Source organism: Gordionus sp. m RMFG-2023, chromosome 2 (assembly GCF_954871325.1).
Source record: "Gordionus sp. m RMFG-2023 chromosome 2, tfGorSpeb1-WG-v2, whole genome shotgun sequence".
Lineage (NCBI taxonomy): Eukaryota > Metazoa > Nematomorpha > Gordioida > Chordodea > Parachordodidae > Gordionus > Gordionus sp. m RMFG-2023.
Window position 1 is genome coordinate 45,158,867 of NC_088776.1, and position 17,089 is coordinate 45,175,955.

The 17,089-nt window shown below is 26.4% G+C and overlaps 1 protein-coding gene across 4 annotated transcripts in view; it reads left to right on the plus strand.

Moving 5' to 3' along the window:
• The first annotated feature begins 919 nt into the window (after positions 1–919).
• Positions 920–17,089, plus strand: part of LOC135925541 (putative uncharacterized protein DDB_G0282133) — a 60,979-nt gene continuing 44,809 nt past the window's right edge. For 3 of the 4 annotated variants that reach the window (XR_010571667.1, XR_010571668.1, XM_065460929.1), the window contains exon 1: positions 920–1,122. The gene's annotated coding sequence lies outside the window, so the exon portion shown is untranslated. The remainder of the gene's footprint in view (positions 1,123–17,089) is intronic. The other variant, XR_010571670.1, reaches the window with a different exon arrangement.

Genomic DNA, 17,089 nt, shown 5'->3' on the forward strand with positions numbered 1-17,089 from the left:
TATAAGTATCGAAGGCCCTAAAAAGAAATGTTTCATTATATTTTAGAGAAATGACGGTAAATAATGGAGGAATATTTTTAAATGTGAAATTTTAAAGTAGGAAGAAAAATGGAATATTAAAAGCCATAATTTTCAAAAAAAAATTTGATGAAAAATTAAAGTATGCAAAAAATATTAAATTTAACCCTCCAAAAATTAAAATAAGATCCAGCCTGTCGAAATTCTTTTGGATGGGTGTGCTAAGAGGGGTCAGTTTAGGGTTTTATATTACATATAAAATTTGATCTAGTTGCAAGATGGTCGTTCATTATCCTATCTTAGACTTTTCCGAATAAAGTAAAATAATTATATATTTTTCTTTATATTTTGAAGGCGAAAATGGCCACAAGGCAATTTACATTCTTATTCTGTATATTTTTATGAAAAAATATATTTTTAATGATATTTTTTTCAAAGTTTATATTCTGGTAATAGTAGGACCCCAGGATATATATGTATAAATATATAATATTAATATGTTCAATGATAATTAAATATTATTATATAATCATATTATATTTCAGCACCTAAATTTGGTTTTTTCCAAATTAAAAATTGTACAAATTTTTATTGAACTAATAAAATAACTTTGATTATCTCTATCGTATTATTTAAAAAATATAATACTATGATTTAATATATTCGATTTTATAAAAAATTTTACAGTTTTCCAAATTATAAAGGTAAAATCAATTCTTAAACATTTTGCTAACTCATTTTTAAAATTATTTACTAATTTAAATTTTCTCCATCATTTAAAATTGTATGAAATTTTATCTTGGTAAATACTCTGTGAAAAAAATAGTAAAAACAAAGTATAATTAATTTTTGTATCAAATATTTGTTATTTGTTTAAATTATAAATATAAATTATTACCTGGCATTAAAATGCGTGGAGCGATTTAGACAAATAATAAAGAATTGTTTTGAAGTTAACTATATAATTTGTAGTAAAACTTGTAGTATTGAAATTGACTTATCAAATATTTATATTTTAATATTCAAATATTCGAATCTTTTAAAATGAAGGAGAAGATATTCGATATATATGGAAGATATTAGTGTATTCGTTAAATCATAATGGTAAATTTTTGTCAATTTTAATATTTAAAGAAAGAAAGAAAGGAAGAGAATGTAACCGTAAATATAGACCAACATGTATAAAATGAACTTACCCATAGGAATTTCAGATGATTTTTGCCATGAACTTTTGTGCATTTTTTAATTTATTATAAATTAACATAAAAAGAGTTTATTATCTGATATTAATAGTATGCGTTGAGACTTGCAAGAGTACAATTTTTTTCAAACCAGAACGTAGGAAGAAAAGTAATTTCCTGACCAGATCAAATCTAAAATAAAAAATAAATTCAAAATCCAACCCGAACATAAAATGAATTCTATATTCTCGACCCAACTCGTCCCAGAAAATCAAATTTTTACCCTAATTTTATTTATTTTTCAGTTATGAAATTAAGAATAATATAAAATGTTGTGAAATAATTATACAATTAAAACCATGATTTATTCATATCAATGATTAAATGTAAAAATTGTAAAGAAAAAATATTTTCAAACCTACACCTCATTAGAATTTAGGTCCAGACTAGGCCCGTCTCGAAAATAAAAGGTTATTATAATTACCTTGCAGAACCCATAGGCTGGTTCGGTGGGTTAATATATCGGATTAGGTTAGGTTTCACAGACCTCCAATATGGGTATTATACTCATGCTGGAATATATTTCCAATCAAAATTTGATTTTTAAAATTTCGCCCTCATTTAATGATTAAAAATTGAAAGATTCCGATTCCATATCCAAAATTTTATATTCAAATAAGACTTTATTTATCAATATTTATTCATAAAATTTTTCCATATACTGATTTTGAATATTTTTTAAATGCCAGATACTAAATATTAAGATTCGCATTTAAAAGCTCTATAAAATGCTATTCAAAGGGAATTGCAAATTATTGTTTAATTCTATTTGTACATCCACGGGGTTTTGAGTTTTAAAATTAATCACTATTCTATGTCTTAATAACTCTGAAAATTTAATTAAAATTCTAAGAAAATCTAAAAAATTTAATTAGCAAAATCTTCTATGATTTTTAAAAATAATCTGCGATCAGCAAAAATTCTTAGCTTTCGGTACATTTTATTTTGATTGGAAAAATTCCTATGCATTTCAGAATAATTGTTAAAATTAACTTTGAATGGCAAAATGCACATTTTTAAAATTTATGTTGGGGAGAGGGGGGGAGGATAAATTTATTGGGGTATAAACTTGAATCAAAATGCCCCCTCCATAATTACCATGAGTGAGAGAGACAAGAAAGAAATTGGCCATTTTATTTTCTATCATATCAGATGAAGGTTGGCTTACTTAATAGACAATAAGTAACAAAATATCTTTAAAACATTTCGCGTTTATGATTTAAGGAACTTTGGTGGGTAAATTGATATTGAATATGTTGTTTTCCTTTAAATATATGAATTCGCAATATTTTTACTGTTTCGCTATAATAACTTTGCGCAAATACATTCGCAGTAGAAAATTCGCTATAATGGGTTCGCGATAAAAGTTTCGCTAAGATGTATTCGAAGTTAAGGTTTCGCGGAAAAAAATTCGGAATTGGTTTCGCGATATTACCTTTGCTATAAAATTTGTTCATGATAAACCACATTCGCGAAAAAGTGTTTCGCCGTAAAAGTTTTAATGAATTGACCTGATACGGGGGAAAAGTGGCATGACTGGGCATAATTTTATTTTTTCCAAAAAAGGGATTTAGAATTGGTTTTAATTAAACAAATATCATATCAATGGCCCAATCCTTAATCTATAAAATGATATTTGAATCAAAGTTTTAACTATAATACTTTTTGAGCTATATGATATATACGTGAGTTTTTTTCGGGCGAGTCAACTCCTGGTATGCTTTACTGCAGTGGCGTAGGCATGGGGGGGGGGGAGGTGCCTAATATCAAAACATTATTAATTATTTTAGCTACCTTGCCAATTAGTACCTGCACTAATGAAAGGTCTTTTTCTACTTTAAAAAGCTTAAAACCCTATTTAAGAAACACAAGCGGTGAAAAATGTTTAAATGGATTAGCCCTATTGAATATTTATAAGAAGATTATTTTAGATAAAAATTTGATTCTAGATGAATTAGCAAAATCTCAGAGAAAGGTAGATCTCTCTTTTTAAATTCAAATCAAAAAATAGCAATAAAATTTTATTAGTTTTAATATATAATCAATTTTTTTTGAAAAAAAAGTATTATTATTTATAAGATAATATCATCATAATTTTTTAAATACCATTATTTGCATAAGAATTACACATATTTTATATAATTGTAAAAAATTACTTTTTATTAAATAGAGTCTTTATACATTATAATTTTTAATATTAAAATCTGTATTATATAAAATATCAACATTTTGAAAATATTTTAATTAATAAAAATATATACATGATTAAATAAAGGAATGTAAAATATATAATAAAATACCCTAAAATTTTGTTATATGAAAATATAAAACAATTTTAACAAATCCAAAAATATAATCACTTAAGTGTTCAAAGCCCCCCAAAAAATTTTAAAAAACCCCCCATGATAAAATCCTGGCTACGCTACTGCTTTACTATAGTAAAGCAACTTATTTAAGATTTTTATTATACTTATGAAATATTGCAATATGATGTCTATAAGGAGCTATTATTAATATTTATTAAATTAACACCTCAGATTTTCATCAGATATTTAATTTTTTTAAATTGGGATTTTAAGATAAGAACATTGGCCAAACTCATCTTATTTATGATAATCTTTCATGGCCACTCAAACTCTGGCTAAATAATAGATGCTTATGTATTATCATTTAATGCATTTATTTTAGGAATATTAAATAAGTTCAGGTTCTTATTTTTTGTGTAATTGGTGTTAAAGCCAAAACATAATATTTATATATAATCAATAATGGGGGGGGGGGGGGGTAATTTTCATTATTAATAAAAGCTAATTTTAAAAATAGCGCGCTATCGCAACCGCTATTTTACAAAAAATGTAACCTATCGCTACCGCTATTTTTTCAAAAAATTAGCAAATTAGCCAGCTATTAACTACTTTTTACGCTACTAATTTTTAAAAAAAATATGATTATAATTTCAAATATATAAAATTTATTTATTTTTCATTGCATTTCAATAATAATAACATTTACATACTGTCATCCCCAAGTCTAGAGCGACAATCAGAAAAAGTTTTACTGTACTAAGTAATCGTTCAATACTAGAACTTGAGAATGCAGTATTAAATTTAATGTACAAATTTTTTTATATAAGAAAGATGATCAAAAATATTCATTTGGATTTAAAAAATGCATCTAGAGGATTTTCAATATTATTATTTATTTCAAAAAAATCATCTATAGGAAGTGTCGTTTTTGAATCCTGGTTTGATACAATATTATTTAAAGTTGCCATTAGCCTAATAAGTTACCCTTTGGATTAAGTTATATGGCAATTTTAGTGATTTGAATCGATTAAAAATGACCCGAATAAGATTTTAGCTAAATTTAGTACGTAAATGCAGGTTTTGCTCATAGATGGCAGAAAATTTTAAATCTCTATTTGCCTAATTTGGCATAAATAATATTAATTTGGCTAAAATCTTAATCGGGCCGTTTTTTTTAAAACAGAACCAAATCGCCGTTTAACAACACCAGAGATAAAATTTTTAAAATATTATCATTAAATAGATGAGTCTGATAATAAAATGAGATGTTATTATTTATTGTAATTTTTAATTTATAATATAATTCTTAAATAATATCTTATGTCGCCAGAAAATCAACTTTCCCGTAAATTCATCTAGCTCAAAAACTATTATAGATAAGGCATTGATTCAAATTTTATTCTAAAGATTAAGGATTGGGATACACATTGATTTTAAATTTGTTTAATATATTATCTTTAAATGTTTTCTCAAGTTGAAGCTACTAGTCTTGTTTGATAATAAAACTTCTTGGCCCATCTTACAACGAAATTTATATCCTGTGTTAATTTTTATCAAGTTAAAATATTTTGCAAATTTAAGAAGAGAAAAATCCATATTTTCATCATTTTCCAGGGAAATTACTTTGTCGATATGATCTCTACCAAAATTATCTTCAATATCAATCTCTATTGTTGACATTTTAAATTTTTAAGAAAACTAGATTTATAATTATAAATTTCAATTTCAAAATTAAAAAACATTTGGATTTTAGAATTAATTGTAAAATTATAATTATATTATAATAATTTTTATATGTATTTATTATATAAAATTGTTCGCTACTTTCAAAATTAATAGCGAGCTACTGCTATCGCTATTTTATTTTAAATGTAGCGTGCTATAGCTTACTGAAAAAAGCAGCGCATTGCTAATTTTTTAACGTGGTTTTTTTTAGAAAGAGGCACAAAACCGATTTAAAATTTTTTTTTTAATGGATTACTCTATTGAGATGTCATCATAAATATACATATTTTGACTAATTTTTAGATAAAATGGTCCAATAGATAAAGGGTAGGAAGTCTATGCCTGTGTCCGTTTAAGACCTTTCTGTTCTATAAAAAATGATACATCCTTTTCTATGAAAAATGGAATATTTTAAATTTTAAGGACTTTCTACTTTAAAGTATCAAATCTTCCCCTCTCTCATCTCCCTAACTTGTATTTTTAATTCTATCTTTCATCAATGATTTTAACAAATTATTAAATTCATTAAATGTGATTTTAATAAAATTTTTAAACATTTTACACATTTATATTTTATAATAAATAAATTAACCAAATATCACCTCAAAATGATTTATTTTAGGTAGTGAATATTTTCACTTTCAATAAATTTTCAAAAGAATAAGAGATGCTAGGGGAACGTTTTATATGTAAATAATTAAATTAGGAATCTAAGCTGATATAAAATATTTTTAATAATGACTCTTTATTATAGCTAGAAGAGAAAATATGTTTCAAACGTCGATTATTTATGAAAGGGTCGGGTTTATTCGCTATAGAAAATATTATAAATCGCAAAAAATAATTATAAGATATTCAAACCCAATTCAGTAAAACAAATGCAACAAAAATAGATAAGTTTAAAAGGAAAGCTACAATTAAGAAAAATTTGTTAGATTTTTAATTTTTCTACTTCTAAATCCAAATATAATAATGTGATTATTTCTCTCGCAATTTTTACATAAATAAACCTCATTACAATGTTCCCAAATCCCAATAATATTAAAATTTTTGCAGAATGAATTTCATATTTATATAAATACTACATTATTATAATAACAAGAGTGTTTCTTATTATTAAATATTTATAATCTGTTTAAAGTGCGAAATTAAAATCGTATTTTAAAAAAAAAATTTCAAAATTTTAGGAACCAGAAATAGAATAAACATTCAGAACTGGAACAAACCATTTTTGACCAGATTTAAAACTCTAATTTCGAGTTAATCAAGATTAAACCGTTTGAAAAAAAAAATTTATTGTTCCAAACCAGACCTGTAAAAACAAGTCTCTATGTATGGTAAATATATCCATCTTTTTAAAAAAATCAATATTTACTCTTTTTATTCTTATTTTTTCGGCGATGCATAAGAAGGTAAGAAATGACGAAACTATAGTTTAATAGATAATTTTGTTTCGTTTTGCACTATAAATAAAAGTAAATTTATTTTACTGGAAAATAAAATGGGGTTAATAGAAATGAATGTCAAGTATTATCCTAAATTTGTAATTATATATTGATAGATTTTTTTATACAGATATAATAATATAAAAGTTAAAAATCTTAAGAAGGAAAAGGATATTAATTGATGTGTTCTAGCAAACAAAATGATTGTAATGGTTTATAACTCGAGCAAAACTTTATTTGGTTTTGAATGAATGAATAAATGTATCAGAAAATACCCTGGATAAAAAGATATCCGGCAAAAATACCCATGATATAAAAAGCAAAGGATAAAAATATTCCAAATGTTTTTGCTCGTTTTTAAATATATAAATTAAGGCTTCATTCAAAACCAAAAAAAATTTTTTTTTCAAAAGTTTGACAAATTGTTAAAATTTTACAAAACTTATCAAAACTTAAATATTATTAGTAAATGTATAATATTGCCACCTCCAACCTTCCTGCCATCGTCAACTATGAAACCGCCTTATGTATTTATTGGAGATTATACCCACCTTTTATTGGCCTTTTTTATGAAACTATATTAAAAAAGGGTTGAATAATAAGAAAATAATTAGTTGATTATAATAAATTCTTAGGAATGTATTGCACCTGGTTATTAATTTTGCATATAATCTTTACTTCAATTTATTAGATTAGGAATTTGTGATGCTTGAAATAATTGAAATTTTAGGTGATAATATAATTTTTCGATATCTTCTTTGCAAACTTATAGAAAAATTAGATGACAAATCCTGGTTAACCAATTTATGGAAGCATATTTATGTAAACTGAATATTTTTTATATAACTAATATATTTATTTAGAGCCTGATAAAAAAATCTTCAATTGGTTCAACCAAAACCCAGCGAAATATAATGAATTTTGATTAAAATCGCATGCAAGGTTGATCAATGCAAAAAAAATTAGCATTTTAATTACGTTTTTTATACTGACTAGATAGCAATCTAATCAAAATTGTCATCTTTTTATGGGACTATTTTACATGCAGATTTATTGTGTTTCATATGAACAACTTGGGTAGAAAAATTTGATGTTGAACCCTAATCTCCTATTATATGTAAACAAACAATTAGCAATATTATTTCCAAATATTATAAATGAATGAAAGATATATTGAGGGGGTAATCAGAAACCTTTTACGTATGCACCACTAGAACTGCTCAAATCACAATTTCTGTTCTCATCTCAAATTATTTATCAGGCATAACGTTTTTCTTCCATCCAATATTCCAAGAGCGCTCTTATTCCACATCGGAAATCAAATATTTGGAGAGAAAAAAACATATTTAATAGATGAAGCCTTTTTAAAACAATATTCTAAGAAAAGAAAAATCTTAAAAATATTTATATAATAAAAATAATATATTATAATTTTATATAATATAAATATAATATTATACTATTATTATTTATTTTTGTATGCTAAATAATAAATATACAAATAAAAGGATTATTATTTTTAAATGCTTATATTTAATTATTGTATATAAATATTTAAATCAAAGTAATATACTAATAAACATGATATTAATTTTGTAATAATTAACTTTAAAATTGAGTAACTGTTCCTAGTAGTTGCAATTCAAATCAGATAACTATGTATAGCTATTTGAGTTACCAGTGGCTAGGGTCATGCACGAGCTGCCAGAGGCCCGATTAGATCAGAACCGAGCATCGGGCTCGGACATTGAAAATATCTTTCTCGAACTCGGGTCGGCTGTAAGAGGCAGAGCTACTAGAAACCCGACCCGAAGATATTAGAAATATTCTCAATAATCATTTTGTTTCATTGAAATGTCAATCAGAATTACATTTCATTATTCATCTAACACATTTCACATATTCATTAACGTAAATTCCATCCTAAATTAACAATTTACTGTTATTCTGATTTGTATTGTGACTAGTTATAGCTTACTTACATCAGAGACCTGCAGAGGTACCATTTGCACGGCCCGGCCCGGATTTTTTTCAAAAATTTTTTATGTTCCCCGGCTTTTTTTTAAAAAAAATTTCAGGCCCGACCCGGATTTTTTTAAAATATATTATATTAATTTGTATTTATCTATCAAAATATAGCAGAGATATGCAACGGCCTGGCCTGTTAGGATTTTTTATACAAGTTTTTAGATCTGATCCATTCCATACTATCAAGCTCCTTAATTTTTTTTACTAACCGGCCCTTAAGCATAAAGGTAAGACCTGATCCGTTAAATTTTACAAAAGGTCGGGTCTGGCTCCTTAAATATTTTGCACAAATGTTTCTGTCATCACATTTATAATGTCTATAGAATTAATCAAAACTCTAGATTAAAATTCAAAATAATAATATCAAAGTTTTAATCTCCGAGCAGACCCATTAAAATTTACAAAATTTCCAGCCCAGCCTAAAATTTCCTATGAAATAATAAATTGTCTTATTTTATTTATAAATTAAATTTAGAAATAAATTTTAAAAAAATGAGCTCATTGTTATTATTTAAAGTTTGTTCAAAGAATATCAAATTCAAAATTCATATGTTAGGACTGGCCTGGCCCTTTAATTTTTTGTACAATGGTCCGGTCTAACTCGGCCAGGCCTGGCGCATTATGAAAAAAATTAATTTGACAGTTTATCTTGTGGATCCCCAGTGTTTCAGATGGGCTGGGCCAGATTTTATAGATCTCTGATATATAGTATTTAATTCTGATTGAAAAAAAAATTCCTTTTTTTATCTGTATAAAAATCTTTGACTGAAAACTAACATCTCCTAATTAAGTAGCCTTAAGAAAAATTCTAATAGATAATAGAGATCTGCAAAGCCAAAAAGCCCCACCCAAAGACCGGAAAAGTTTTTCAAAAAATTGCCTGGCCGGATTTTAAAAAAAATAATATAAATGGTCAAGCAATTTCTCTATAAAATATTTCGGGCGGGACCGTACATAATTACCAGGCATCGCAAATCTCTGATTTTTTTGTATTTTGTTAGGCCAGCAGACATTAAAATTCATATATTTTATCGAATTTCAAGCGAATATTTTGATTTTGATTGATACTAATTAAAAATAAATTACAATGGGTGTCTCCTGGTTTGAGTTATGCTAAACAGCCTAAAAAGCAAATGAAAAATCTGAAAAAAACAAAAGAAACAAAAACGAGAAAAAAAAATAAAAATTGAAAAAACAAAAAAAAGAAGAAAATAAACGAGAAAATAAATACGAAAAATAACAATGCCACCAAATACTTAAAATAAACCTAAATAGGGTGTCCTAGTTCAAAACCTGTTTAGTCTACGCCAACAGTAATTTAGTATCAAAATTTAGTCAAACCTATAAACATTATTTCTTTATATTTTAGGAGATGTCAAACTAAAACACTAAATCTAATAATAATATAGCAAATTTACAAAAAATTAAACGAATTATATATGATATTATCCAATTGAAAATGCACAATACAGATATCAAACATAATTGATTTATAAAACGGTTGTTGTAGAAATAGAAAGGCATAGAGGGTAAGTATAAGAGCCTTAATTAGCACTGGGGAAAATTATATATAAATATGTTAAAAAACGTGATGGTAAGAAAATTTTACAAAAAATTTAACGGGGGGGGCAGACTTTTCATAATATTTTTACCAATCGGGTCGGGCAATTCCAAAAAATATTATTTAGCGCAGGTCCTGGCAAAAATATTTCGGGTTGGGTAACTAGTGTAAAAAATCTTAACGGATCGGGCTTAATAGACCTCTAATTGGTAAAACACTGACTGTACAAAAATTATAATATATCTCAATAATTAAAATGTCAAATATTTAATTATGTAAATAGCCTATAAAATTAAATTTAATTAGTACAACAAATACTACAACTAACGTTATTCTAATTATATAAAAAATACAAATATTTGATATAATTTTAACGCCATTATGCATTTATAAATCAAATATTTATTTTTGTAAATAAAACCTTTAAATAACTTAGTTTAAAAACTGGCATTTCTCCTTCGGATAAATTAGAGTATATCATATTATTTATGTGTGATATAAAATTCGGGAATTATAATTGAATCATTACATTTAATGTTCACTAGCTGATATAAATACTATAAAGACTCAGTTTCTTCTTATCAAAAATATTATTTCGACTAAAATTTAATTATTTAAAGCCTTAATTTTGCCAACCGTAGAAATAAGTTAAATTTTTTTTAAAGAGGGGGCTCCACCTATGCCATTCTTAGCAGATCTTAAACCCGCCTTTCTTCGCCCTTCGGCAGGATTATACTTATCTTATCGTTTAAATAATATCCGTTAATATTAGTTTCCTAGTTTGTTTAAAGTGTTTTTCCCTAAAAAATTAAATTATATTAATCTTAAATTTTATTTTCAAAGAAATATTGTTTAATATAAATTATTTATATTCATTTTATGGGAGAGTTAGAAGTCAAGGAGTGAAAGAGTCACAATTTTGTTTGTTTATTCAAAAAGTCAAGTTAAGAAATATGTTAAAATGTACCTTTTTGAAAACAGGTTCGGTGCAAGCTCAAAACGGGTTCGGTGCAAACTCGAAAAGGGTTAGGGATGTGGACTTTTTTTTTGAAAAATAAATATTTAAAACTTTTTAATTTTTTAAAATTTGTTTATATTAAATTTATTATTTGTATTTTATAAAATATTCCACTAATAATTGTCATTATCATTATATTACCATGATATTGATATACTTACAGGCTTGAACAAACAATATAAATGTATCTATTTAATATAATATAATAAAATTTAAATATATTAGATAATCATAATAACTAATCTAATCTAATTTAAATATATATTTCATTTGAATTTAGATTAGAGAACTGCAAAATCGAAATTTACCATGCCCCCCGAGCCGGTGGCAAATTTTTTGAATCTAGGTCCCAATTCTTAAAAAGGTTTATAAGCTATGTCCTAGTTCGACTTAATTTTGATACTTAATTAAACTAGGAAAATTTATTTTGGTATGTTTTAGTGTTTGGTAGGAATGTTAAAACACCCGATTCAGGTCAATTTTTAAAAAAGACCTGATTGAATTTTAACTAAATAATAATATGTAAGGCTGAAGATTTTTCTAGATGGCAGAAAGGTTTAGATCTCTATTTGCCAAATCTTGAGGCTTTTGGCTAAAATATTAATTGGGTTAAATATAGACCGAATAGGGTTTTTGACAACCTTAGTGTTTGGGGTTTTTTCCGTTTTTTTCTTTTATTTAGTAATAATTTAACCAGGATATGGCCATAGGGGGAAAATCTCAGACTTATACAATTTTAATATTATGCATTAAATTTAAATATTCAGTGATAACTTTAATAATGTGATGTTTATCTATTATTTATTTTATTAACAAAATATGATATAGAAATAGCTGGTAAATATTTCCAACCTCCTAATTTATTTTTAAAAATTTTATTTTTAAATGATTGTTGAATTTTTTTTTATTGTAATTTTTAATTTATATCTTCATAAATTAAAAAATGTAAAAAAAATTAAATACAAACATATTGAATTAAAAATATTTTTAAAAATAACAAATAAGGATATATTAAAAATTACATATAAAAAATTATGTATATATTCTAAGAAATATTAAAGGGTATATATCACCCTAAAGAAGAGTGAATGCTTAAAAATTTGATCGGCAGATTTCGAGAGAAATTTACTGACGAAGGTAAATCCTTCATTGGTGTTCCCTAGATCTGTCATTTTTCCCCTGTTTTTATGAAATTGAGGGCCTCACTTCCATTCCAAATATGCCTAAGGTAGTGGTAGCGATTTAACACAGTGTTCGTGAGGCTAGATTATTTGCTTATTTTAAGGATTTTTGCCTTTTCGATGCCAGAAAATTAGAGGTTGGACTTTGCTGCAAAATCAACTATAGTCCCAAGTAAGCGGGAGACTGTTAGTCCAGGGAATGAAGTATATACCATCGGGGCGTATTGCGTTTTTATTTGAAAGTCCACGGGCAAGATGAGCAGATATTTCTGCGCCTCTGGAAACACCAAACCCTAATTGGAGTGGCGACATGAATGAGGAAAGAGATTTCTTGATTCGTGAAGCAATGATTTTAGAAACAGCTCTTCAAAATAAAGACCCTACAGCGATTGAGCGAATACCTCCGTTTTAAAAAGTGTTAGACAGGCACCAAAAAAGAGGCCCATTGAGAATTATATTTAACAACCTGGTAAAGTTCTGTAAAAGATTACACGGAACATTAAGTTTCAAAATATTTTGTGAAAATAGCATGAATGCCATCAAGGCCTCCAAAATAGTCTTTTTTAAAAGATCTAACAACTTTATTTGTCTCGTCAATGTTAATTTCGGAAGCAATAAGATTGTTTTGGCATTAATAAACAAATTCTGAGTCACATATAGGGCGTTTTTGTAGCTTCTAGGGTGGACTCGTTATTGGGAGCTAAGGAGTCTTCAGAAGTCATAGCACGAAGGGCTGAGTTTATGTTAAGCTATTTATTTTATTTGAACCTATTTTGTTCTTACGGGCAATAGGGAGTGGATTAGGTTGGTAAGTGTGGTGTGTAGAAGCTGGTGGTGTTTGTTGAGTTGGAGTTAAGTCAGTAGCAACAGTTGAGGAAGGTGGGCTTATTAGATTTAATAAACTAAATGGAGGAGGATCTGTAGGTGTTATGCTTGGAGCCCTGAACCTTAGAATTTAGAGGATGGATGTCCATGAATTTGAAATTTCCTGGCTTTGGTTATATTTATAGACCTTTTACATATGGGACAAAATTCATGCATTTGAATCAACAAATGTTTTCTTAACAGTCAGTTATAAATATAACTATACCTTGTTATGTACATGCTTCAACATGATATTATTTATATAAAAATATATTTATGTTTTCTCTAGTGTTTTAACAAATTTATTTGTGCCTATTCAAACCAAGAAAGGTGAAATATATAAGACATTGTGGGCCTCTTTTTGAAGGTTTAATATTATGATTGATAGTTTCTAAAAGTTATATATCATAGGTTGGGGAATTACTATGATCCAAAATTTGATTTTTCATTATTGGAAACAAATCATTAAATAAAAACAATCACAACAAAAAATTGGTTTGTAATAGTGAATAATGAAGAAAGGTAGATTGCAATAATTTCGAGGAAAATTCTGAATTTAAATATAAGAAAATATATAACCAAATAACATAAGAGATTGAAGTAATCGTTTTGATAAAAAAAAGAATATATTATATTTCACCAACATATTATTCATCAAAAATGAACATTAAGCCAGAAAATGGTCTAAAAATTTGATGAAATATTTTAGTGAACTTGTTGAGTATTAGTCGTTACTTTTTCTTCAAAAATACAAATCTTTAATTTTCTACAAACAATACAATTATGCATGCAGCTTAATAAATATATCAATTTAAAAAAATGTTTTTTGTGTTGGTTTCTCATAATTTATTATTAAAAAAATTTGAGTTTGGAAAAATCTTCAAAAAAATTTTGAGCAAAAATCTATTTTTTAGAACAGATATTTTTGATCAAATTTTACCTAAAAGCCAAATTTTTTTTTTTAATAAAAAACCTTTTATATCCATGAAATTTTCACTCCTAAATAAAAAAATTTTCAACATGAAATCAAATATTTTTTTTTAAAACTCTTTTTGAAGTTTTTTTTATTCAATCAAACTCTGTAAAAAACATAAATATTAATTTCTCTAGTAGATTTTTCTGGGGCAGTTAGAAAAACCATTTGCAGATAATTTGTCACAAACCCTCATCTAGCCAAAAGATTTTTTGATTCATAAATTGCAAAATACGAATGTTTTAAAAATTAACTAAGATATTTATTGTGCAAAGTATAAAGTTAATTTTTTTTTATCGTCATAAATTATCATATTTGATGAATTACAATTATGTTTGAAAATATTTTTTTAAATAGAGAGCAGACCTCGTCGCCCGGAGTCGGTTCACAAAGGTTTGCCAAAACTGATTGTTTAATTTTTGTGAAACGCCCGGCTCGAAAATCAACGATTAAATTAGTGAAAAAAGATTATCGGGCATATGAAACCCAGTTTATTAACTACCCTATTTGCCAGAAACAAAAATATTACTTTTTTTATCAAACACTTCAGGCTAATATAGCTAGCATCTTGAGAAATAAAAATAATAATATGTCCACGGTGAGCAAAGTAAAAAATTAGAAATTTAATCAGAATTATGAAAATTAGAAATGAATGTTAATATTGAAAACTTTATCACGTCAATTCAAATGAAAGCCCACTCACCGAAATCAAAAATTGCGAAATCGACATGGAAGCTGAGCGAACCCGACGACTTAATAAATTACAATCAGATAGAAGTTATTTGTCAATATATCATATTTCTAACTTTATTATGATCTGTTTGATTGGAAAAACGCCCTTTCTCCGTGAGATATATTATTTATAAAACGATGAATGAATGATAATCCAACCAAACTGAGTATTGTATAAATATGCTAACCACTAAATTTAAACATGAAAAAAAAATTGAATAGGCATTTTTAGATAACTTGTTTTAATTTTTTTTGGTAGTAATTAAACATATGTTTACAAACCTAAGATAATTAAGTAACTAAGGACTTAAATCATATTTAGCAAAAAAATTTAGCGAATGGGTTTCTAAAATTCTGGAAGTAGTGTGCTGGTTATCTGCCATTCTTTGAAAGATATAGATTGTATTTGTAAGTAAATAGGAAGCCCTTTTAAACAATGGAGAAATAAATAAAACAATAAATTATAGGTATTCTTTATAAATAAAATGCAATCTTTTAAAATAGATCAAATGTTGTATGCTGGGTTTACATTGGCGTACGCAGCGGGGGAGGACAGGGGGACAAACCCTTCCCCCCCCCCCCCCCAAAGCCAAATGCAGATGCCGGATATATTTTACAAAAATATTATTGTTTATATTAATTTATATTTGTTAATATTCGTATCTCATATTAAATATATATTTTATTACATTTATTATCACATTCATAAGTTATTTTATCAATTAACTTCGATTTCAAGTTTTCCGGCGTAATATTTACTTATTATTTTCAAATTTTTAGTGGCGTATTATATCTACCATTTTCAAATTTCTAGTCAAATAAAAATTATTTCTGAAACTTCTGGTCCAACAGGGAAAAAGAAATTGCAACCTTGTCCAACGAGATAGAGCCTCTTCCATCAAGCACTAACAGTTATTAAGGAGTTAGAAGAGCCAATTATTTGCTATTACTGAAATATTACAATGGCCTGAAAGAAATATTTCCTCAGAAGCCAGAAAATTATTGGATTCAATGCTTATTCCAAATCTTATTTCTCATTAAAATGTATTATTTAATTATACAACTATTTTAAGTATAACATTTCAAAAACATGACATTGATTTGATTTAGAAGATGAGAATAGCGGAGAGCATTTTATCAGAACTCAAGGAAATTAGGGCTAATGTTGATGAAGAATTTCATATTTTATATTTGTCCTCGACTTGTAGCAAGGCAAGCTCATCGTTAAAACATTAATATAGGATCAGTAGAAGAGTATATCTTAGATGCAGATACATTTATAACTCAAATAAATGAATTTTTAATATATCATGCAACACTTACATCTGCAAATATTACTTCCACAAAAGCCTTCCCAACCTTTTTCAGATGGTGATAGAAAAAAATAATATTTGTTAGATTTTTATTATGAAGATGTTAAAGTATCTATGAAGCCTAGGCTCGGCCCGGCTTTTTTTAAAATAAAATTTTCAGGCCCGGCCCGGATTTTTTAAAAATAAATTATATTTATTTTTGATTTTTATAGCTAATAATAACGATTTCAAATATAGGCTGTTTTAAAAAATACAGCCAGGTTTGGGCGTTTTTTTAAAAAAATTCAGGTCCGGCCGGGGTGTTTTTTAAAAAAAATTTTGGGCCCGGCCCGAGTATCCTGCAGATCTCTGAAAAACATACCAACAAATACAACATGTGAACAATAGTAGCGAAAAATAATAGAAATTTTTAGTCATTTTCTCTTTAATTATATTCTGCGAGAGCATCACATCCATTCTGTTTTGTCTTCGATTTGGTAGAACGGATATAATCCTGTATACCCGGATAAATACTATCAGGTAGATCTAATTTAGTAATCAGTGTTTTAAAGTTAAAATTGGCTTTTTTGGATAATATAATTAAAAAGGATTTATGTCATAAGATTTTAGCTTATGTTTATACCCTCTGCCAACATTTTATTAATTCTTGATTTAAAATTTTGTTTTTTGATACATTATATCTAA